General features: G+C 34.4%; 1 pseudogene; it reads left to right on the forward strand.

The window, feature by feature from the left end:
• Window positions 1-9,993: 9,993 nt before the first annotated feature.
• LOC141489452 (plakophilin-4-like) overlaps window positions 9,994-25,722 on the forward strand; it is a 35,558-nt pseudogene continuing 19,829 nt past the window's right edge.

A 25,722-nucleotide genomic window follows, 5' to 3' on the forward strand; every position in this document is an offset into this window, starting at 1 on the left:
TTCAAAATTATCAGGACAAGTGGAAAATGAAATTGGTAATGGATGAGATTGAGCCATAATAGTCCAGGAAACATCCCAGGACAATGGAATCATAGTAATTTTCTAATCTCCAATTTAGTGAATTTTAGGGTTTGTCAAAACAATAGTTAGAAGTCTTTAATAGGTGGCAAATTCTACATAAGGACAGGAAAGGCCTTCACTAGAATTACCTTCTTTCTAGACAAATTTAATTATTGTTGGTTTTAAAATACAATGTTATTTTATTAGTAAATGAATATCTGTGAATTCTTACTGGACTGAGCTCAGTCTGGAAACTTAACCTCTTAATATTCATCAATATAAGAAACTAAGGACATTTTAACATCCTAAACCACATAACTGCATCTATGTTGCAAATTTACAGTAATTTAAATCTCAAATTTCAAAGCAATGGATTTTTTAAAATATGAATATAAGATTAGTGAAAATGTCAGTATGGGCTGCAAGACTTGAAAGAGTAAGGGAAGAAATGGAAATAACAACTGGGAGATTCCAACAAGTCAGAAAAAGAAAAAGAAAAAAGGAAAAAAAAAATTGGAGAATGTCAGGCCAGGAGATTCAAGATACCTACCATACAACATTGGTTCAATTTTTAATTAAGCATGATCAATCTTTAGAAGTGTTTCTTTTTCTTTTTTTTGCATTGTACAAACTCTAAAAATCTTAGAGTTCATGAATTAAGATTGAAAAATTCCCCCCCCCTTCATTCTGATTCCTCCCTAACTTTCCTAACTTATTTCATAGTACTACTATACAGAGAAACTATAGTTCATCAAAGTTAAACTTCAAACCTTTGCCCATAATGTTTTTCCTTATATTTGTAAAATGCCACATTCCTCTATCTGTTGAAATTGTCCCATCCAACAAAACCAAGCTATGTCTGTTCCCCATAATATATTTTCTTTTGGTCCCTTTCAGAAGAAGGCATGGAAAGTCATAATAGTTGTTCATAATACTTTCAACTTATCATGCCATTGTTATTGCATATATTTTTGTCTTAGGGTATAACTCAAATAGCACCTCCTCTGGCAGACTTTTCCAACATTTTCAGTTGTAATGTTTCATCAAAACTAAGAGTATTTTTTTGAATTTCTTTTATATAATGGTGTGTGTCCCACAATCCAAGCAAAACACAAGAATTCTCTACCAAATAAATTACTTAATCATTTCACTCTATTTAATATAAGACAATCATTTCCCAACCCATAGCAAGTTGGAAAAGTCTATTTAATTGAGTAATAAATTCAATTGGGCAAATTAGTAAAACTAGTGAGAACAAAATTCCTATAACCCATATTAACTGAACAAATAAATTCAAGGTATAAATTACAAACAGAAATATATACATAATGAATTGGAAGGAGTGAAATGTTTCTACTATTTAATTAAGCATTTAAATTAAATAATTTCCATAAAATACTGTAACACTTTTTTAGTTCCTCATCTTTATAAGGCATTTTTGTACTTTCATTGGTATTCACTTTTCTTCATATGATAATATTTTGGTTCTATGTTCTTCTCTTAATATTGTTTTATAAAATCTTTTTAGATTTATCTTTATTTATTATACTTATGATCTTAGTTAAATGATAGTACAGTACTAATGGAAGTGGGTGTCACTGATGCTGCAGGGAAACAAAAGTCTTTATACTAACCCAACTGAATTTAGTTTCCATTTGATTATAATCCAGTTGATATTGATTGAGCGTAATTTCCATGTACTCCAAGTTCTGGTTTAACTGAAATCTTTGGCAAAAAATTACTTTTAGAGGATACAGACACCCTTGTTGGTACATTTACTAGAATTTATTATAAGAAAGGCAGGAATCTTCCCTATTTTATTGCTATAGTGTTAGCTCTGAGACAGCTAAGTCACTGAAATCAATGCTTCCCATCCCAAGGTCCAAATATTTTAGGAATAGAAATGTGACTATCCCCACAAGCTGATGCCCAGAGGCTTATCTTCTCATGATTATTCTGGGTGTTTCTCAGTCTCTCTGTCAGAGACTTCACTCTAGCTTTTGGTGACTATCTATTCTACATTTCAGATTTTCATCTCTGAAAAATTAGGTTATAAACCACATAATGACTATTTTCTTAATTATTATCAAATAGTCCTATAGTCAAGATTTCCTATTTTTTATATAAATGAAGGAATTGGGAAAAATGTGAGGTCAATGAATAAATGCTAATTGTTCACTCTTTCTGATTTCTACCAAACATTATTCTGGAACTTTTTAAATGCAAATCTGTAGCTGATCACATATGGTCATTCAAATGCTTCCTCTTTTGTTTGTCCTTCTACCCTGCAAATGCCATCAAGGAAAAAGTCTGAAAAGGCCGTGATAGTGCTCAATTTTTAAATGCTCCATAATTATTTAGACATTACCTAATTTTAGGACATTTAGATCTTTTCATTTTTTTCAGTTATACTCATAGATACTATTAAAATTTCTGTTCTGATAACATTTTTGCACTTGGAAATAATATCCCTACAAACTTCTGAGAATCCTTAGTTTCTTCTGTAAAGTGATAGAACTATCCAAGACAGGTACGATTTACAATTCTCTATGTAGTAGTCAACTTGGATATTACTAATACATAGATCAACCCTTAACTGAGACAAGTCAATGGTTCCCTATTGCTTCTAGCATAAAATACAACTACTGTTTGGTATTTAAAGCCATAATTTAGCTCTCATCTACCTTCCCAAACTGAATATACATTATTCCTTTTTTTCATTTCAGATAACCTATTAATTGGAATTCTAAATTCTATTTCTGACTTTGAACAATTTGTCCCCTATGCCTGAATTAGCTTCCCAATTTAATTCTATCTTTTGACACATAGATTCCTTCAAAACTACATTTGGTTGACAATTCATATAAGAACCATTTTTTTTAGGTTTTTGCAAGGCAAATGGGGTAAAGTGGCTTGCCCAAGGCCACACAGCTAGGTAATTATTAAGTGTCTGAGACCAGATTTAAACTCAGGTACTCCTGACTCCAGGGCTGGTGCTTTATCCACTGCACCACCTAGCCGCACCAGAACCATTTCTTAATTATAGAAATTTTAAGATTTTTATAGTCCTACCTCTCCCTAACTGATGGCATGCATTAATATTTTTTTTAAATTTTCAAGTACAAGGATAAGATGGTGAAAAGAATCCTGGCATTGTGCTAAGGTCTCCTGGATTTCCCTCAGAACTAATATGAATTAAGCTTCTTAACAGAAATTTCATCAACAAAACCCAGAAATAGAAGGTAGAAGAAGAAAATCTACCAACAAGGTCTGTCTCAGGGGAAGGTAGGTGAGCTGGGGGCAGAAAGCAGAAAGCTAGCACAGGGGTGGTGGGGTAAAGTCCAAGGATGAACCTATGAACATCCATGGAGGCTCTGGTTGTATGAACAGTGGATGGGGAGCCCTAGCAGAGCTGGAGGGGTGTTCCAGCACAGTGTGTTGGACTTCTGTCTACTCAGTTCAAGTTGTCTGAAGGTCCAGGACCACAGACTCCATACATTCAACACAGTCCACTTCCCAGAAACAACAGAGTAACAATCCCCTTTGCCTTCCCTCCACTCTCCCCCCTCCACCCCAGGCTCAGGCATTCCCTCAGTAGAATAAGGAGATTATCTAGCCCCAGGGACCAGGCCACACTGCTCAAGGATTGTGATATCCAGCTGCTTCCCCAACCCCCTCCAGACCTAGGAAATAGGCCTCAAATCAAGGTCACAGACACTCCAGAGAAAGCAAACAGCACCCTGGCCCACTTGGAGTTACTAAATCCTGTGAGCAAAGCTTCTAATAATTTCAACACCAAAGGGCTATGAACCAGCCCCCCCCCATCTCCAGGTCTTAGGAAAATGAAGAAAAGTCAGCAGAAATGGGGGTTCATAGAAAACTACCTTGAATTCAAAGAGCCTAACACAGAGAGATCTAGAACTTCTGAGAACGTTATGAACTAGTCAACCAAGAAAGACTTCCTTGAAGCAATCAGGAAGGAGATTAAAAATCAATTGTAAAAACTGGGAAAACAAACTCAAGAGAAAGTTAAAACTTTGCAAGAGAAAAAAATAACATCTCACAACAAGAAAAAAAACCCTTAGAAAATACAATTGGACAAATGCAAAAAAGAAAGTAGTTCTCTCAAAGCTTCAACTGGGCAAATAGAAAACTCCTTCAAAAATAGAGTTGACCAATTGGAAAAGGAGTTGCAAAAAAAGAAAATGAAGAAAAATTATTCTATAAAATACAGAATGAAACCTATGGAAACTAATGATTTCATGGGACAACAAGAATCTGTTAAACAAAACCAAAAACTAAAAAAATATAGAAGAAAATATACAATACTTCATCAGCCAAAGAACTGACCTCAAGGACAGATCCAGAAGAGACAATTCAAGAATCACTGGGCTTCTTGAAAACATTGAGGAGAAAAAAAAAAACCCTTGGCTCAATATTACAGGATTTAGTGATGGAAAATTTCCCTGAAGTCATGCGACCAGAGGACAAAAGTTATTGAAAGAATGCATTGGGTGCAGCTAGGTGTCTCAGTGGATAGAGCACTGGCCCTGGACTCAGGAGTACCTGAGTTCAAATCCGGCCTCAAACATTTAATAATTACCTGCCTGTGTGGCCTTGGGCAAGCCACTTAACCCCATTGCCTTGCAAAAAATAAAATAAAAAAGGAAGTTAGAATGTACTGATCCCCTCCTGAAAGGGTTCCCAATATTTTAGCCAAATTCCAGAACTATCAGATAAAAGAAAAAAAATCTTTCAAGTAATCAGAAAGGAACAATTTAGATACCAAGGAGGCACAGTAAGGATTTCACAGGACCTGGCTGAATCAACATTAAGCGATTGAAGGGCCTGGAATGTGATATTCCAAAGAGCAAGGGAACTTGGAATGCATCATAGAATTATCTATCCAGCAAACTTGAGCCTTCTCTTTCAGGGGAAAAGATGGACATTTAACAAAAATAGGAGACTTGCAACTTTTCCTGATGAAAAGACCAGAACAAAATAGAAAATTTGGAAGTCAAACAGTAACCTTAAAAAAAAAAATAAAGAAAAAACTGCTATCAAATAAGATGAAACTGGCTATATCCCCACCTGGGAGACATTATCATAACTCTCCAGAATTGTAACTCTATTAGAGAGAATATATTTAGCTAGAGTAATGGACACTCATGACTTATCTGTGACTCTGATAGAATGATTTAAAAACATTATATCTGTTAAAAGGAAGAACAGTAAAGAGATGAGAGGATGGAGGCATTTGAATGAAGTAAACCACATTACATAAAGAGGTATAAAGGAGAAGAAGCAAGGAGATGAGAACCACCTGAATCTTACTTTCATTAGATGTGGCTCAAAGTTAACATACATACACTCATTTAAGAAACTTATCTTGGGCAACTAGGTGGTGCAGTGGATAGAGCATCGACCCTGGAGTCAGGAGTATCTGAGTTCAAATCCAGCATCAGACACTTAATAATTGCTTAGCTGTGTGACCTTCAGCAAGTCACTTAACCCCATTGCCTTGAATAAAAAAAATAAATTTATCTTACCTTTCATGTATTAAAAAGGAAAATGGGGAGGGAGGAGGAGGAAAAGGAGAATTCACAGAAGGAAGGGAAAGAAGAATGGACAAAAGGAAAGGGGAAAGAAAGGAGAGGGGCAGTTAGATACCAGGGGACAAACAAACTGAAGCTGGTGGTATTCAAAAATAATTTTCAAGTACATACCTGCCTATAATGGAATATTTCCCATTAGAATTTACTTCTAAGTCAGTAGTCAATGTATAAGAAAAAAATTGCCACCTGTATATGACTCAAACTTTGAAAAATTATTACCATGAAGCTACAGTATTAAATTAAATCCTAATGTCAAGATGGGTTATCTGCTATCATTTTTGGAATATTTAAATTTTTTTTAAATGATTGTATTTATTTTGAGTTTTACAATGTTTCTCCTAATCTTACTTCCCTCCCCCCACCCCCCACAGAAGCCAATTTGCCAGTCTTTACATTGTTTCCATGGCATACATTGGTCCAAATTGAATGTGATGAGAGAGAGAGATCATATCCTTATGGAAGAAAAATAAAGTATAAGAGATAGCAGGGTCAGACAATAAGATATCAATTTTTTTTCCTAAATTAAAGATAATAGTCCTTGGTCTTTGTTCAAACTCCACAGTTGTTTCTCTGGATACAGATGGTATTCTCCATTGTAGACAAGCCCGAATTGTCCCTGAATGTTGGACTGATGGAATGAACGAGTCCATCATGGTTGATCATCGCCCTCATGTTGCTGTTAGCGTGTATAGTGGTTTTCTGGTTCTGCTCATCTCACTCAGCATCAGATCATGCAAATCCCTCCAGGCTTCCCTGAATTCCCATCTCTCCTGGTTTGTAATACAACAATAGTGTTCCATAACATTCATATAACAGTTTGCTAAGCCATTCCCCAATTGAAGGACATTTACTTGATGTTCAATTCTTTGCCACAACAAACAGGGCTGCTATGAATATTTTTGTACAAGTGATGATTTTATCCTTTTTCATCATCTCTTCAGGGTATAGACCCAGTAGTGGTATTGCTGGATCAAAAGGTCTGCACATTTTCATTGCCCTTTGAGCATAGTTTTTGGAATATTTGAAATTTACTTCAGACTACCCAATAGAATTTCAACCATTTTTAAATCATAGTTATGGCCAGAAAAATTAATATAATAAAAGGTTTTTGGAAAGTAGTCTCTCCATCAAATTGAATCCTTTAGATCCATGGAACAAGATAATATAACCTTTCTGACATTCACAAGCATTCCAAATTGCAACTTTCCACTGGGAAAGGATGGTCTTCTTGCTAGATCCACTAGCACTAACTCTTTCTGAACCAGAATTTTGAAGGGCTCAGATTCTTATATTATCAAAGCTAAAATATACAACCATCATATCAGTCAAAAGTTTTCAAATTACCAACATGAAAAAAATAAGACTTATGAAGACCTCAAGCTACATAGTAAGATGTTATTTTAATGGAATTCAATATGCCAATTTGAGCAGTATTTTGTGGTTTTGCCTCAGAAAGTACATGATCATTAATAGCCATATAAAATTCTAACAGGATTGTCTAGTTCTATCAGTTTACAGAAAAAAACTAAGGATAAGGGAAGTAAAAATAATTATTCCACCATAGGAAGAAAGATGGAAAATTTTCCTTGGAAAATTAATTTGTTTGATAAAGTTTCTTTCTCATGAGCTTGTTTTTAAGTGCTAATAGAAAAATGATTATATGGGAAAACAATAGAAGATATACCCCACCTCCATAAATGTGTAATAAAGGTAAGGATAGAAAAGAATATAATTTTTGGATTTCTTAGATTTAAGAAGGCATTTAAAGAAATGACTTCTACATAGTATGAAGATGGTGATAACTGAAAACAAAATGATAACAGAAATGCTCAATTATTAATTTGTTTCTATTTTCTCTTGCAAAAAATATGGTCTTCAGTCTAAAAAGTATAAAACAAAAAGAGCTAATATGGAATTAAGATCCAACATAATTTCAGAGAAATGGTATGAAAGTGTCTTGCAGATCTATGGAAGAAATTATAGATATGATTACTAAGCCATCATCAATGATTTCAAAGAGAAACAGAAAACATTAGAAAGAAAAAAAGAATTTAATCTGAAAATTTACTATAGCTTAGTTTTACTACTTTTTTCCTGGAATCAGAGATAGTTATTTAATTAATCAAAATTCATCATCTTTCAAAGCTGTTTCTTTTTATAGTATTGTTATTGTAGAAATTATCCTGTTTTTGCACACTGTACATATAAGTTTTCTCAGGTCACTCTAAGGCAATGCCTTTCATTATTTGTTAGGGAATGATACATTGAATATATTATTAAAAGCAAAATTAAGAAATTTTAAAGAAATAATGAATTACAAAGAGCAAATATGTATGGTTTCAATAAAAATCCAAGCAATGGAAGACTAATCTTTCACTTTGTTTTCATATACTGTTAAGAAGAAATATTTCTTAGCCCAAGATATTGTTGGATTCACAGTTGAGAAGACCTCGGTTCAATTCAAACTTTTGACACATTAGGTGTGACCCTTTATTTTTATTTTTTTGGAGGCAACTCTGTAGAAATTCCTTGTCATAGATACATCTTTGAACTGCATTGGTGTAAGGAGATACCAAATTAAAATTTTATCATATTAAAAAAGCAAAAAATAAAAATCTGTAACTTTTTCACAAATGAGATTAGTAAACCTGTGGAATGTTATGCTTTTTTTTCAGCAAAATATTGAACAAAATTTTCATACTATTTTTGTGGATAAATTTTGGACCATAGGATATCACAGTTATGTCAATTTGAAAACATTCAGTCCTTGACTATAAAAAAGTCATCATTAAATGTTCAATGTTAGCTTTGAATTTCATCTCCAGTGGGAATGTTCTAAGCATTTGCAATTTTCCCTAGTTCAGATTAGCATACTGGAGGTATTACTGAAGGAAAGATAATTAAGATTTCAGTGATTTCAGTCAAGTCTCTAAAATCAAAAGCAAAATAATTGGAAGTTTGCGTTGAAATGAAATAGATGGGTTAACTAATGTGTGTAAGGGATAGAGCTCTAGGTTTAGATGACCTGAGTTCAAATTTGGCCTCAGATATTTGACACTTACTAGCTGTTTGGCCATAGACAAGTCACTGAATCCCATTTACTTTGGTTAAACAAAAAGGCATCAGGAGAAAAAAGCATTCCATATACCAATATTATTGATCCATCAAATTATCAACAAATATGTGTTAGATATGCTTTGTATTCCAGGTACTTGGAATAGATATTTAAGAATAATGAGCCAGTACCTCTCTTTAAAGCACTTACTTTCTACTACTACAGGAATTTCTCAAAATGTTAGCAGTAAGCTTTTCTTAAGAATAAAGATATGGGGGCAGCCAGGTTGCACAGTGGATAGAGCACCAGTCCTGGAGTCAGGAGTACCTGAGTTCAAATCTGGCCTCAGACACTTAATAATTATCTAGCTGTGTGGTCTTGAGCAATCCACTTAACCCCATTGCCTTGTAAAAAAAAAAAACCCTAAAAAATAAAGAATAAAGATATGATCTCTCTCTCATCATATTCAACTTAGTTCAATGCATACTGTGGGAATGATGTAAAGACTAACAAACTGCTTTATGTGGGGGTGGGGGTGGGGGAAAGGAAGCAAGATGGGGGAAAATTTTAAAACTGAAAATAAATAAAATCTTTCTAAAATTAAAAAAAGAATAATAATAATAAATTGGGAGCAAGTCGGGGAACTGTGGGGTGCAGACTTCCAAGTAGCCTTAGGTTGGCTGGCTGGCTGGCTGGCTGGGGCGTTGGGGCTGCTCGGAGGAGCTCGGCAGCACCAGGCACCTGGACTGATTCTGAGGAAGGTGGCACCATGGGCACCAGGTAGAGGGGGAAGTTGGCCATGGGTGGGGTGGGAGAAGTGTTCTAGGGGAGGGGGGTGGGAGGGGTTCTGCGTGGGGGCTCAGGAGAGGGGGAGGGAAGATCTCTTGTTCCTGGCACTTTTTTGGGGGGGTGCCATAGCCGCGACCTCCTCCTCGTAGATGGCCGATTCCTGGAGCGACAACAGTTGCTTCCTAACCTGGAAAGAGGAATGCCAGGGCCTCAGCAGGCTCCCTTGGTCGAAGAAGGGCTGCAACAAGCTAAGCAGGAAGCCTCCACAGACTACAGCTACAACTGTTCTTGCCTCTGTGAAGGAGCAGCATTAAGTTTCTTTTTTCATCCACATCGACTTGTGTTCCCAACCCTACTTCAGTTTGGAGCTTCTGTCTCAACGACTCACCAGAGAGCTGGAAGTGGAAACATAAATTGTGGCCAGTCAACTGGAAAGATGTAGAAGGACAAGCTTTAGTTCAGCCTTCTGTAAATATGACCACTTCAACCCTGAGAAGAGTTAGTGCTGTCCAATCTAGAGCACAGTCTCCTTCTTATGTTATCAATACGGGCATTTCTCCTATATAGGGGTCATTGAGAAGTTCTTTGGGTAGGACATATGGTTCTCCTTCAGTGACTGACTCTGACCAATGAACTCAAATGCGTATTCATCTACTACATTACCTGCCCAGCAAGCAGCCTCTCACTATGCAACACAAAAACTTGCTTCTCCCACAGCTGTGCAAAGGGTTGGCTCAGTCACATCAAGGCAAACAACTAATCTCAATGGAACAGCTTCTCAATATCAAGCAGTAGGTTCACCTTTAATCCTGCCTAATGCACAGACTAGGGTAGCTTCTCCATCTCATGTCCAAGTAGGCTCATCTTCCCCAAAATGCTCTGAAATGACTGCAGTTCCACAGCATCTGGGATCATCACTACAAACAATTCTTCAAGCTATTGAACAATTTGGATAGCAATAGTATGAGTTTATGAGAGGATGTTTCCACTTTGTCCAGACAGTCTCACAGGCTTGAGAAGCTCTTATACTTGTCAGCATAGCCAACTTAGTCAAGAATTGTGTTCTGTTGTATATCCTGACTTGCACATCACCCCTATTTATGAAGGTAGAACTTATTATATTCCTATATATCATAGTCTAAATCATGGAACTGTTGAACTCCAGGTGTCATTATATCATTATATAGCATGATATAGCACCATATCACACTGGATCAAGTGTTGAAAATCTGCAAAGACCTTCCAGCCAGCAAAGCACTCTTACATACTAAAGAAACAATTTTTCTCTGAACACAACAGCTATCTATGTGGAACCCTACAAGCCAATTTAGTATCAAATGCAAGAATGCAATTATAACAGACTTCAGCATGCAGCACCAACCAGATCACCATCCACAGAAAGCATTAAAAAGTCCCTAGAGAATTTGCTTGGCAAGACCCTGAACTTCCAGAAGTCATTCACATGGTACATCAGTTTCCATCAATTCAAGCAAATGCAGACACCTATTTACAACATCTGTACTTTGGAGATAACAAAACAAAAACTGAGGTATGTAGATTAGGAGGAATCAAATATATGGTTGACCTTTCAGATCAGAGAGTTTTGGAAGTACAGAAGAATGCTTGTGGTGCACTACACAACCTTGTTTATGGAAAATCTACAGATGAAAATAAAATAGCCATGAAAAATGTTGGTGGTACACCTATCCTGTTGTGATTGTTAAGAAAATCTATTAATGCAGAAATAAGGGAACTTGTCATGGGAGTTCTTTGAAATTTGTCCTTATGTGATGCAGTAAAATGACAGTCATTCAAGATGTTCTATCAACTTTAACAAGCACTGTGATAGTTCCACATTCTGGATGGAATAATTCTTCTTTTGATGAAGATCATAAAATTAAATTTCAGACTTCACTAATTTTGAATAATTCTACAGATTGCCTAAGGAATCTCAACTCTGTGGGAGAAGAAGTATGCAAACAAATGAGATCTTATGAAGGTCTTATAGATTCCTTGTTATATGTGATCCATGCATGTGTGAACATTTCTGTTTATGACAGCAACACTGTGGAAAACTGTGTGTGCACCTTGAGGAACCTGTCATATCGATTAGAATTAGTAGTACCTCAGGCATGACTGCTGGGAATAAATGAATTAGGTGACTTGTTAGGAAAAGTATCTCCCAGCAAAGATTCAGAATCAAGTTGTTGGGGAAAAAGAATAATAAGAAAAGGAGGACTCCACAGGAGGACCAATGGAATGGAGTTGGCACCCTACTTAGATTTTCTAAGTCTCCTAAAGGGGTTGAAATATTTTGGCATCCATCAATAGTAAAGCCATACTGGAACCTTCTAACAGAAAGCTCCAAACCAGCTACTTTAGAAGGCTCGGGAGGATCACTTCAGAACCTCTCTGCAGGCAACTGGAAGTTTGCTGTATATATTCGAGCTGCTGTCTGAAATAAAAAAAGTTTTCTCATTCTTATAGAACTTCTGAGAATGGACAAGCCCAGAATTGTGTCTTCTGTGGCAACTGCTTTGAGAAACTGGCCTTAGATTTTCCTAACATGGAGCCTGTAGGTGAATATGCTATGTGAAACCTTGTACCTCATCTGCCAAGAGGCAATGGTCTAAGCATTTTGTCTGATGAGACCATGGCAGCAATCTGCTGTGCTCTGCATGAGGACACCAGTAAAAACATGGAGAATGCCAAAGCCCTGGCTGACACTGGAGGGATCGAGAAACTAGTGAACATCACCAAAGAGAAAGGGGACAGATCACTCCTGGAAGTGGTGAAAACAGCAACCCAGATATTGACTACCTTGTGGCAATATCAGGACTTGGGGAGCATTAATAAAAAGGATAGGTGGGATCAAAATCATTTTATTACACCTGTATCAACATTAGAGTATGGAACGATTCAAATCACATCATTCCCTCTCAACTACCAACCAACAGACATCACCTGCCATTGAGTCAGGCTCTAGCAAACCTTCACCAATTTACATCAGTTCCTATTCCTCTCCAGCAAAAGAACAAAATAGATGGTTACAGCACCCACAGCTGTGTTAGTCAAGATGACTCCAACAGAAAGAACTTTGATGCATACAGATTGTATTTGCAGTTTCCTTAGAGATATGAAGACCCTTATTTTGACGATCAAGTTCACTTTGCACCTTCTACTGATTATTCAATACAATGTGGACTGAAATCCACAAAGAATTATGTAGACTTTTATTCTACAGATGAACTTCTTAGAGAGCAGAACAGGGGTTGCCAGACTCCTGGGTGTATCAACAAAAAAATTCAGTAGAGGAACTTTTCTTCTTTAACCTTGTTTCAGGTGAGATGGAGAGATGTGTTTGCTGATTTGATGGTGAAACATGCAAGTGAAATAGAAGGAACAAGAGAAGAAGCATTATTTTTCTTCGAAGAATTTTTGGTAAAGTGAGGAAAGCAATGGAAGAGAACTTTTATAGCTCTGCTTAGGTATTAGTTCTAATTACTTTTAGTTCCTGTAGTGTGGTGAAGGTGTGGGTAATGTGATAAAAGATTTGAGAAATGGATCAAATGAATTGGGAGAGTGGGTAGATCAAATCAAATTACAGATGATTTTTATGTGAATAAAGTCTGGTTCTCATAGTTTGTACAGAAAAATAAAATAAAATAGATGTCCTTGTTTCATTGATCTTACTAAATGTCAAGATTGTAGGTTTAAAAAAAGGAATAATAATAAATTCACCATTCCCTTTTGAGTCTGTGACCTAATTTAAATATATCTGAATGTTTTTCTGACCTTCTATGTCTAGTTCACTTATTAATCAAGATAAATAGAAATACAAAAACAAAACAAAGAAATGAAAACATCCAGTAGAAAATGTTTGCAAGAGGATAATTTTATTCTTTAAAACAGAAACAATTTTTTTGATATGGCTATTCCCTTCATCTCTTGCTTTAACTCAAAATTTCTCAGTATTCATGAGAGTCTTGTGATAATGAGGCCCTCTAAAATTATTTAGGCTGGTTTATCAAATACAGACTAGAGTTGCTGCTGTTGCTGTTGTTATTGTTATTTTTGTCGCTGAGTTATTTCAATCATGTGCAAATCTCATCACTTCATTTGGAGCTAGGTGATGCCGAGACCAGTGTTACTCAATGCTCAAAGACTCTAAAGGTTGATGCTGTGGATCAGATGTTATGTTCTGCTGACATCTGCTTTGGAAACTTTTGAGTCATTTCTATGCCTTGATTACTTATTGAAATAAGACTTTCTTGGAGGTAGCTAGAGAGTACCCAAAAGACAAGAAAATAAAATTTATCATAGAATCTTAGAATCATATAGCTAAAATAAATCTCTTTTGCTTATAATTCAACCAATTAATTAAGAGGTCCAGGAAAAACTCATAATGTTTAATCATTTTCTCAATTTCACACAATTCTTTCCCAGAGAATCAGGATGGATTTAGAGAATAACAAAATATTTAAGTTAGAAGGATCAGAAAATATAAGCTCTGTATCCATCTAGTATATATGGTCTGGACCCCCAAAAGTGAACCCACTGCAACATACCAGCCATTGTAGAAAGATCTCCAAGGAGGGAAAAAATATTTCCTGAAACTATATATTCTACTTTGAGATAGCTGTGATTGTTAAGGTTTTACTTACATTAAGTCAAAATTTATCACTTTACAGTGTCCATTCTTTGTTCCAGATTCTTCCCTCTTGACTGTAATGTTCTTATTGAACATTGTTTTTAATGATATTCTCATGGTGTTCTTTCAAAAATTTTTTACATATATCTATCACTTATCAAGTTATCTCTAATCTAATTTACCTTTTATTTTTTTACCATTTTTTTAAGGTTTTTACAAGGCAAGTGGGGTTAAGTGGCTTGCCCAAGGCCCACAGCTAGGTAATTATTAAGTGTCTGAGGCTGGATTTGAACTCGGGTACTCCTGACTCCAGGGCCAGTGCTCTATCCACTGCGTCACCTAGCTACCCCTCTAATCTAATTTAAAGATATCCTTAGTTCCTTCACCTCATCCTAAATGATCAGCTGAGATCACCTAAGAAAATTATTTTACAAAACTAAAAATTTCTCTATAAAAACTATTCTCATAATCATTATTATTGCAATTATAAGGCATAAACCAAATGACCTAAAACACCATGGTTGCCTCCTCAACTTTCCAGTTTTTCAATGTCTTTTAAATCTATTACATTCAGAACAGAACAGTTCTTTTTGATATGAAGAATATCCAAAGAAAGAGATACACTAAAAAAGAAAACTGTAAAATGATTTAGTCATTTCAAAAGGGAAAAAAAAGAATGTAAATATGTATGGTGACTACTTTTCTTTACTATAACTATCACTATATTTGTTCAACTTTAAATGAAATGAATATATACTAGAATATGAGTTCTAAATAACTATTAATATAGGCAACATATAGAAAAGGAAACAAACACAAAGGTTACATAAATGATTCACATTCTTGGAAACGGAATTTATTTTTTTTAAATTTTTATTGAAGTTACATTTTTCCAAATATATGTTATAAAATTTTATTTACATTCATCCATATGCCTTTGCATATTTTTAAGTTACAAAATTTCCTTCCACCCTCTTTTCCCATCCTTCTCTCCTCAGTGGTGAACAGTCAGGTTAGCATTGTATTTACCCATTTGTGTTAAGCATATTTACAGGTTAGTCATTTTTGGTATGAGGAATTAGGACTAAGGGTAAGGCATACATAAGAGATATATTTTTTTAAAGTGAATGCCATGTTCCTCATATTCTGAATGATTTTTTGTTTCATTTTGTTTTCTTTTGCTTTGCTTTGTTTTGTTTTTCTTCCTCCAGATAGGGATAATATTGCCCATAGGTCTAATAGAATTGTTCTAGCTTTCTGAACTGTTAAGAAGAGCTGATTCCATCCAAAGTTGATTTGACATTTTCCTTCCCCTTTTCATTTGCCTTTTTATGCAATTTTTGAGTTATGTATTTGGTGATTGAATTCTCTGTTCAGTTCTGGTCTTTGTGTCAGGAAATTCTGGAAGTCTTCTATTTTGTTGAACATTCATCTTTTTTTCCCCTGACAGTATATGCTGAATTTTGCATGGTAGTAAATTCTGGGTTGTAATCTCAGGTCCTTTGGCCTCTGATACATGGTATTCCTCATTCTCCTCTCCTTCAGTGTTGCGGCTCATAGATCCTCTGTGAATCTTATTGTATTTCCTTTGTATTTAAATTATTTCATTTTTGCTGCTTGCAGTATTCTCCTTTATTTAAGAGTTCTGGAATTTGGTACAAGCTTGAAGTTTTAACCCAGGGGTCTCTTTCTGGAAAAGTTCTGAGAATTCTTTCAGTGGTTATATTGTCTTTTTCTTTTAGCAGATTTGGACAGTTTCCCCTGATAATTTCCTGCATGATGCTTTCCAGGTTCTTTTTTTATGTAGTTTTTCTAGTAGTCTGATGATTTGTAGATTCTCTCTTCTAGATCTATTTTCCAGGACATTCATTTTTACTAAAAGGTACTTTATGTTTTCTTCAATTTTTTCAACCTTTTTTATTTAGTTTGCTGGAATCTTATAGTGTTGATTTATTGGTTTCTAATTGTTCAATTCTGATTTTTAGGGTTTCATTTTCTTCAATTACCTTTTGTATTTCCTTTTTAAAGATGTTGAATTCTCTGGTCTATTTTTCATAACTTAACTGCATGACTTTTATTTCTTTTTTCCCTATTTTTCTTCTTCCTCTCTTCTTTGGTTATATAAATCTTTTTTAAGCTCTTCTATGAGTTTTGATTTTGAGTCCAATTCATAAACTGAGACTTCTCCAAATATGATTTTCCCCTGATTTATTTTTCCAACATAGCATTGGTATCATTTTCACTTGCAAAGTAGCTTTCTGGAATGAGCACTCTCTTTAACGTTTTTGTTCAACTTTGTTGTTTTGGTCCTACTCCTGGGATATAGGAAGTATAGATCCAAGCCTTTTTTTTTTTTTCCTGGGACTGGTGTCTGCTCCCTGGCTTGCTGTTGGCCAAGATGTTACCTATGCAGTCCTGGCCTTGCCTCTGCAGAGGTTTATTTTCTCTTTTTTGTAAAGGTTCTGATTTCACAGTGGTTGGTTCCCAATGCAGTCCTATTTCTGCCCCACTGTTTCCATGGTTCAGACTTTGGAATTGGGATCCTCCCTGCTGGTTTGCTATCTAGCTGCTGGGACCTCTGCTATTGTCAAATTGTTGGGCCTTGATTGCACTGTGTATAACAGCCTCCTGCTGCCTTTTCCAGCTCTCCCATCTGCTTCCTGGACTTTACTTTCCCTTTGCCCCCAAAGAAATGGATTTTCATTGAAGTTCCTCAACAATGTCTATAGTTGAAAACTTCTTTGAATCTTTTCTTTGTCTTGGTGGGATCTGTAGCTTGAATGTCAGAGTAGAGGATTCAGTTATCTTTAGTAGGGAAAGACTCCAGGAGCATGTTAGCTTCATGTTGCCATCTTGACACCATCCTGGAAGTCCAATTGAATTTATTTCTAATTGAATTAGAATAATATTCTTTGAAATCAGTTAGAACTGTGTAATATATAATTAATGAAAAAAGAGGCAGCATAGCATAGAAAAGAGTAAGTTGACCTCAGAGCCAAAAATACCTGAGTTCAGGTTTTGTGTCTGATGTATAATGTTGCATGGACTTGAAACCTGTCTCTCAAACTATTTGGGTCCCAGGAAAATCCCTAAGATCACAGAAAAGTTGCAAAAGAAGTACTGGCTTTCAATGGGAGACTAAATCATACCAAATATGTTTGCCCTAAACTAACCCTCTCTCTTCCCCAGTCAAAAAAGGTGAAGGGAAGGGGAGCAATTTAGAGAAAGTTCATTTTCATACCTTCATAGAAATCAATACTGGGAAAATGAAAACATAGCCAAATATATCTAATTTTAGAGGTTATTGATATCATAGGTAATTACTTGCTGGTCTTCTATTATATGGTTTATTTACTTCCAAAACAAAAGGCAGTCTTATATAAGCACAGAGAGAAATGGGAAGCATTAATTAATGTGATCACCCACTGCTGCTTTCAAAAATGACTCTCCCTGAATAAATGTAAAATGCAAAGAATGGAGCTTAAAGACTTCATTACCCAAGGATTCAAATTAGATGAGGGAAGGATGAGAAAATGCAAAATCTGAGATAAGAAAAATGTTAGTTTTAAAAGAACATTTAGAAATTTGAGTCTCTAATGGTTCACAGAGCATTATGGTTTAAGTATCAAGAGTAATAAAGGAAAAATAAAAATTAGTACTCAAAAGGATCACTGAATTAGATTATTAATTTCATAGATGTTGGGAAGATCATAAAAAATAGTACTTTTCTAATAAAAGAATAAAATTGACATTAGCATATGTTTCTGGAATATCTCATTTAAATTTTTTATATAAAAAAAAAACAAATAGATGCCAGGTTAAACAAACACAAAATAGTAATTTTAATTCTTTTAATTCTAAAGATCTGGATTCACTTATTTTCTTAGAAATTGTCTCATTGGGGTTGCTACGTGGTACAGTGGATAAAGCACTGACCCTGGAGTCAGGAGTACCTGGGTTCAAATCCCGTCTCAGACACTTAATAATTACCTAGCTGTGTGGCCTTGGGCAAGCCACTTAACCCTGTTTGCCTTGCAAAAACAAACAAAAAAACCCCCTAAAAAACAAATTGTCTCATTAATATGGTTCTTGAGAGTCAATGGCAGAATGCTTAAAGGAGTCAACTTGAGGTTCAAAATTAGGGGGGGAAAAACTTTAGAGCAATCCAAATATATATACATACATACATTTTATATATATATATATATATATATATATATATATATATAAAATGTATGTATGTAGTGGGCTGCCTTTAGAAAAAAAAAAATTTGGTTTCTCTTTCCCTCAAGGTCTTCAAGTACAAATGTGAGTGGCCACTTCTTGTTTTTTTCTTAATGGGGACTAATTTTAATGTACAAATTGGATTAGGCAGCATCTGAGGCTACTGCTGATTCTAAAATACTCTTGCTTTTCTCTAGGTGGCATGGCAGATAGAATTCTGGACCCATAATCAGGAAAACCAAAGTTCCAATTAGTATCAGACATTTAGTAGCTATGTGACCTAGTCCAGCCACTAAGACTGTATGTCTATTTTTCAACACTAAAATGGGGTAAACTAATAGCACCAATATCATACAGTTATTTTGAGGATGTAATAAGATGATATTTGTAATTCATTTAGATCAGTGCCTGCACATAGTAGGTACTTAATAATTTTTGTTCCCACTCCCTTTTCCTCTACGTACAGCTTTTGTTGCTGTACTGAATAAATCTAGAAGATGAGTGGGTCTAATGAACCACTAAACAGAGCATTTCTTGCTATATCACCTCCTTAGTTTTGTGTAAATTGTGAATTAAACTCTCCCTACCTATTGATGTCTATGGAGGAGAATAATCCAGCAGAAAATTTTTGAGGGAGAAATGTTTATGGAAAGAGATTAAAAATGTTTTATTTGCTTTGACACCTAAGGCTTTTGGTTCCTTGACATTCATAGTATTTACCAAAAGAAAGTTTTGACATCTTATCATTCAATTAAATAAATATTTGTGAGCTTTAGCTTTTGTGTAATGTAATATTGAAGTTAATATCTTCTCCATATAATTATCTTCTACTTATGTATTTATTTTGTATGCACAAAAGCATGTATAGACTTCCCCAGAAAAAAAATGAAAATAAACTTCCCTGAGGGCCAGACTCTGTTTATCTACTGTCTCTTTGTCCTCGGTTTTTCATAGAATAAAAACTTAATTGATAAATGTTGATTAAGTGAATTTCATAAAATTATTAAAAAGACTAAAGGGAAAGACTATGACAGAGACACATAGGAAAATATGCAAAGAGAGAGAGAGAGAGAGAGAGAGAGAGAGAGAGTCCTTTGTTTTGTTTTTTTTTTTGTTTTCCTTCTTTCCTTTTGCCCTTCAGTATTTAAAATTCTGTAGAGCTTCCCTTGAAAGTTTCTAAGAGTTCCATCCCTTATCCATAACAAGAAGAACACATTTGCTGATTTCCTACATAGTGGGTTTTGTTTGTTTATTTGTTTGTTTTTTAGGTTTATGCAAGGCAAATGGAGTTAAGTGGCTTGCCCAAGGCCACACAGCTAGGTAATTTTTAAATGTTTGAGACCTGATTTGAACCCAGGTACTCCTGACTCCAGGGTCAGTGCTTTATCCACTGTGCCACCTAGCCGCCCCCCCTACATAGTGTTTTTAAAAGACATGACTGAATAAATATGTTTATCAATATATATTTAATATATATCTATTGTGTTCCATTGGATGTGTTAAAAATGGTGATTCTGTAGTAAAATATATAAGTTCTTGCTCTCAAGGAGCTTATGGTCAATTGGGGGGAGTATGTACCTCTATTAATATATTCAGCATTAATTTATTACCTTAAAACAGATTTTGATTAGAAATTCCCTACATCTTTTGCTTCTTGGGGTTGATGCATCTCTTCAGGGTGTGTTGTTCTTAAGTGTGAAGTACATTGATTTTTCTCTGCCGTTAATTCATAGTGACCTTGATTTTCATAGAAAGTGACATTTATGATTGGGAATCCCCTAGTGATTCTGAAAGAAAATGATCCTACCAACTGAGAAAATGAGCCCCAACAGTAAGCTCCCTTTCATTTTATTTTTATAAAGGGTTTTATGTGTAATGAGCAACTGCTATTGATTCGACCAATAGTGAATACCAAGAAGTTTGTAACAGCATACATGTATTTAACTTGGTTTTCTTTTTAAAGTTAAAATATAGATACTTCATTACATAAAAGGTTATGCAATGCCATTGAAACATGGTGAGTGTAGTTCTTTAGGGTGATACTCAGAGGCCTTTAAATTCCATTTGAAAAATGTACCATGATGTCATAGAGCATTAATAATATCCTAATTTGCAGATAAAAGGGAAGGTAGAAGAAGTAGGAAAATAATGAAGCTTATTTTAAATATCACCCCAGACCTCAGAACTATTACTCACCAAATTCAACTTGTTCAATCATGACCTCAGTGACACTTCTATTGTACTGAATCCTCATTTCCTATTATGCAAAATATAATTGCAACACAGGGAAGTAAAATAAAATTAAGCAGGGATATCATTATAATGGACTTTGACCTACAGGTATAAATCTAATAAATTTGTCCTTTGGTGGTGGGGGTGGGGTAAGTTTGGCTTAATGAGTTCTCTCCATCATCCTTTATGGAGCCATTGTACAATTATAATTAGAATCTTTCAGGCAATTATAGAGATAGATAAGAAAAAGACTGTAAGCTTTTAATCCCATAGTCTTTTTAATAGTCCAAACTATAGAAGGTTTGCAACAAGCAATGTCCACCAACCATTGTCAGCCATGATTCTGGCAAATAAGGTGATGAACACAGTAGAATAAGAGGAAAATGGGAAAAAATAAGTAAATAAAATACTAATGATATATATATATATATATATATATATATATACATACATATATATATATATATATATATATATATATTAGAAAAGGAAGAATTTAAATATTAGTTCAGAAAGGTTGTGAAACAGTCTATTAAGTGGAATGGTTCAAAATATCATCTTATGAGTCGCGAAAAAGGGACCATATAAAGAACTATGCATTGTAACTGACAGTACTGTTTGTTTCCCTTTTGACTAGATAAACAAAGATCATTCCCATCTCTGATTATAAGCTTCCCAATTCACATCAGTCTCCTCCATCTTACCACCAATTCATTATGTAATTCTGTTTTGTGAAATTAAGATCTCTGTTCAGCCCATCTAATATGTTCAATCAGAAAATATGTATTATTAAACTTATCTACTTAGTTACTATAGAATTGTGTGAAAGAAACTTTGAATTTGACCCAAAATATGCAATAACCATTTCATTGACAATTATTGTTTCTGTGTTAGGCAGCCAAAAAGAAAATGACAACAGTTCCTGCTCTCAAGGATCTTATATTCTACAATGAGAAATTAACATTTACAAAAATAAGAATACTTAAGCTTAGTAGCAATAAAAAAAAAAATTTAGGGTTTTTTTTTACAAGGCAAATGGGGTTAAGTGGCTTGCCCAAGGCCACACAGCTAGGTAATTATTAAGTGTCTGAGACTGGAATTGAACTCAGGTACTCGTGACTCCAGGGCCAGTACTCTATCCATTGTGCCACCTAGCCACCCCAGTAGTAATTTTTTATAGAAAATTATTTATAAAAGTTGGACCTGGAAATATCCAATAGTCCTACCTATTGCTTTGTTCCCTACACCCAATTCTTTTTAAATGTGCATTTGTATGTATATATATATATATATATATATATATATGTATATATATATATATATATATATATATATATATATATATATATATAATAATTATGTGTGGGCATGATTTTATATTTCTATGAGACAATATTTGTAAAAAGCACATAACATTCTAATTGCCTTTTAGTTGTTACTAAATAAATACTAATCACCTTCCTTCTATTACCTTCCTTTAAATGCCCTGCTACACATAAACCAGCTAGGTGCAGATCTGAAAATATGACATACAATTTCCTTGCTTAGAGACTTCTCACAGACTGTCTGCCATACTTGAAGTCATTTTTTTTTAAATCTCCATCTAAAGAAGCTTATATTCAAATGGAAGAAATTAAATTAATATATATATATATATAGAGAGAGAGAGAGAGAGATTAAGAAAATTGATTGTGTATATGTGTGTGCGTGTGTGTGTGCATGCATGCATGTGTATATATATGTGTGTGTGTGTGTGTGTGTGTGTGTGTATGTGTGTGTGTGTGTGTGTGTGTGTGTGTGTGTGTGTGTGTGTAAGGAGGATATGTCTCTGTCTCTCTGCCTCTCTGGTTCTGTTTCTGTGCCTGTCTCTCACTCTCTCTCTCTCCTTCCCTGTCAAAGGTGAAACAATAATTATAGATCAAGATAGGCACCTATGGCATGGTGGAATATAAGAGACTGTGAGGAGCTGGACAAGCATAGCTAAGATTAGTGGCTATTTCTATAAGCAACTTTCATACACATTTGTATATTTTTTAGAAAGTGTACATATTTTATTTATTTGTTTTCCCAACTACATACAATGGTTGTTATTACCAACCTTTTTTTGGCAATGTTTTCAGTTTTACCATTTTTTTCCCCTCCCTTCCCTCCTTCTCCCTCCCCCTGATAGAAGGAAATCTGATATAAGCACTCTCTTTATCATTGTGATAAACATAGATCAATAGTGAACATGTTGTAAAGGAAAAAAATTAGATAAAAAAAGGAAGAAAGAAAACATTAGAGAGAAAAAAGTGACATAATATATAAAGTAAGTTTTAAATATTGAAGACAGTAAGTGTTGGTCTTCATTTAAACTCCACAGTTCTTTCTCTAGGTACAGATGACATTCTCCATCACAAGACTTTTGAAAATGTCTGATTATTGTGCTGCTGAAATGTACAAGTCCATCATGATTGCTCATTATAAAAGTTCTGGGAGGTAAATTCTATTATCATCTCTATTTTACAGGTGAGTAAACTGAAATAGACATTGGTTAAATTATTGTCCAAAATGGTAAAGTATAAGATTTGATTCAATTTTTCTTGATTCCATAATCAACATTCCAAGCCTGCAAGAGATGATTTTTCATTGAATTATTACTTCATAGATATATTCTTGTGAATGAAAAGAGATCACTTAATATTAAGTCACATATTTCTGAGGTCTCCATGCTTCATTTTTCAAAATTAAAGATAAATATTTCCTCCTTTCACATTTCTAATTTTTTAGCATGGAATATTATATAATTACTGTGGACATAAAAGTATTTTTTAATCCATACAATGCAGATTTTTTATAAATGGAACTCTTATTGAGGAAATTTCCTCTAACTTCTTAGAGTAGCACCTGCTCTATAGGTATTGGGCCCATAAAGTGACTTATGCCTATGTAAATGAATGTACTCTCTGGACATTTTCCATTCTGGGGCATTCTGGATCTAGTTTCATTATGCAGTCATCTGAAGTAAATCATAATTCTATTAATATGTTCTGAAGACTTTTGGGGTCTATTATTGGATTGTGAACTTTACATTTATATTATAAAACTATCAATTCTAGATTCCTTTTTAAAAGCAAAATTTACATATGTATAAATATTCAAATGATTCATCTGTATCATCTACATCTAGGTATTGTACAATGTACTTAATGGCATATCGACATAATAATTCTTTTTCTTATAACTTTCATCTTTGGACATCTTTGAAAATAATGTCCCTTGTTGCTATCATGAGTTAATTACAAAGAATATTTCATATCAATGAAGACCATGATGAAATATCAAATTACCTAGAATAGAACATTCTGTGTCAATCTATGACTGAGTGTGAGCTTAGTAAATAAGAGATCACACACTTCAAGCCGATAATTCTCTGCCCCAGTTGTAGAAATCAAAGTTTCCTTATTTTCACCTTTAATGAAAGGGATATCTCAGAACAGTATGAGCTTTAAGTGACCTTTCCAAGTTTGCAGGAAGATTTTCCCTCAAACAAGATGAAGGGCACATTTTCAGAACTCTGACATAATTATTTCATATTGAAGACCATTTCCTTCTACCATATCCAGGATCTCAGAAACCAAACCTCAGGCACACACTTAACTTCAAGAAATATCAGTGGACTGTCCCTTGGAGAAATTGTAGTAATGACCCTACAAATCAGAATCATGCCCTTATAGTCAAAAAGCAACATACTGTGAAGAGAGGATTATGGGAGAAGTCCAGGGCCATATATCATATATTCACAATACACAAGTCATAATGTCATTGCAGGATATTGGGTTCAAAGTCCATAGTGAGAGGTGGCCCTTACTTTTTATGGCTCACTGCACAGCCCATTAAACTGGACAATGATTTGCTTTAGTCAATGTTCCACAAATCAATGTCAGAGATGAAAAGTAATCTCTCTATTTTAAAAGTAAGTTGACAATTGGTTCTGAAAAGAATTTTATTCTGCATCCTATACCCGTCATAAGAAATAACGCTCAATCTGACTGCCAGTTTTACCATAGAAGACATTTCATGGGCCTCTTAATAACCAGAAAACTGATTTGAGAGGATAAAAAAAAATGTTTGTCTCATATTTATTTCCCTTGAAATACAGTCTGACATACTACAGAGAGTGTTTAAGGATATTTATATCTACCTGCAACAAATATAATGCTGGGGGATGGTAAATGAAAACACTTCATATATCAATATTCTGAAATTGAAATTACCTTTTGCAGCATTAAAACAATACTTAATGAACAAATGAGTAAATAAATGAACAATTAAATAAGCAAATGAATACATACATATATAGGTAAATGAATGAATAATGAATAAATAAAGTAAAATTGCTATGCAAAATAATAGAGGATCTGATTAATTCATGTTCTGAACAAGAATACTCACTGTATAGATATTAGTCAAGTATTCTAAATAATTTCTACCATAGCAACATACACATAGCTTCTGAAGAAATTTACATAATAAAACTCTTGTAATGTGTTCTTCCTTCAATTTCACATAAAAGATAACTGTGGGGAGAGATGACTGAAAAATGAAAAGGGAGAAAATATGCAAATCAAGTTCATTCAATTCTTAACTCCACTTATAGTTTACAGAGCTAGAGATAGATGAGGAGAAAGGAGTTAAGAAAGGGATAGGTTCTGCAAAACTGGACAGTGAGGGAAGGTGGTAAAGGGTTATTGTAAATTCCTTTTAGAGGTAAGATTCATATTTAGATATAGCTTGTTACTTTGACTAGCACTAGGAAGATTTATTAAGCTATGTAATAGTTTGGCAAGAGGTATGTTGGAAGGGATATTTTTTTTAAATTTAAATTACACTCAAGTGAAAAAAGGATCTTGGCAAGTGTTCTTGGAGGAATTATCATGTGTTGATAGATTAGGGATATGACTTCAAAGGACTTTTCTACATTTAATTTCTATTAGCCCAATTATCCTCCATGTTTCCCTGCTACACATACAGACTGTTTATAAAGTACATTGGGACTTTACCTCTGAGGTCAGTGAATGTAGAAATACAATAAAAGCGCATAAGGATTCACTTCC

The sequence above is a fragment of the Macrotis lagotis genome, chromosome 5 (genome assembly GCF_037893015.1).
Source record: "Macrotis lagotis isolate mMagLag1 chromosome 5, bilby.v1.9.chrom.fasta, whole genome shotgun sequence".
NCBI lineage: Eukaryota > Metazoa > Chordata > Mammalia > Peramelemorphia > Peramelidae > Macrotis > Macrotis lagotis.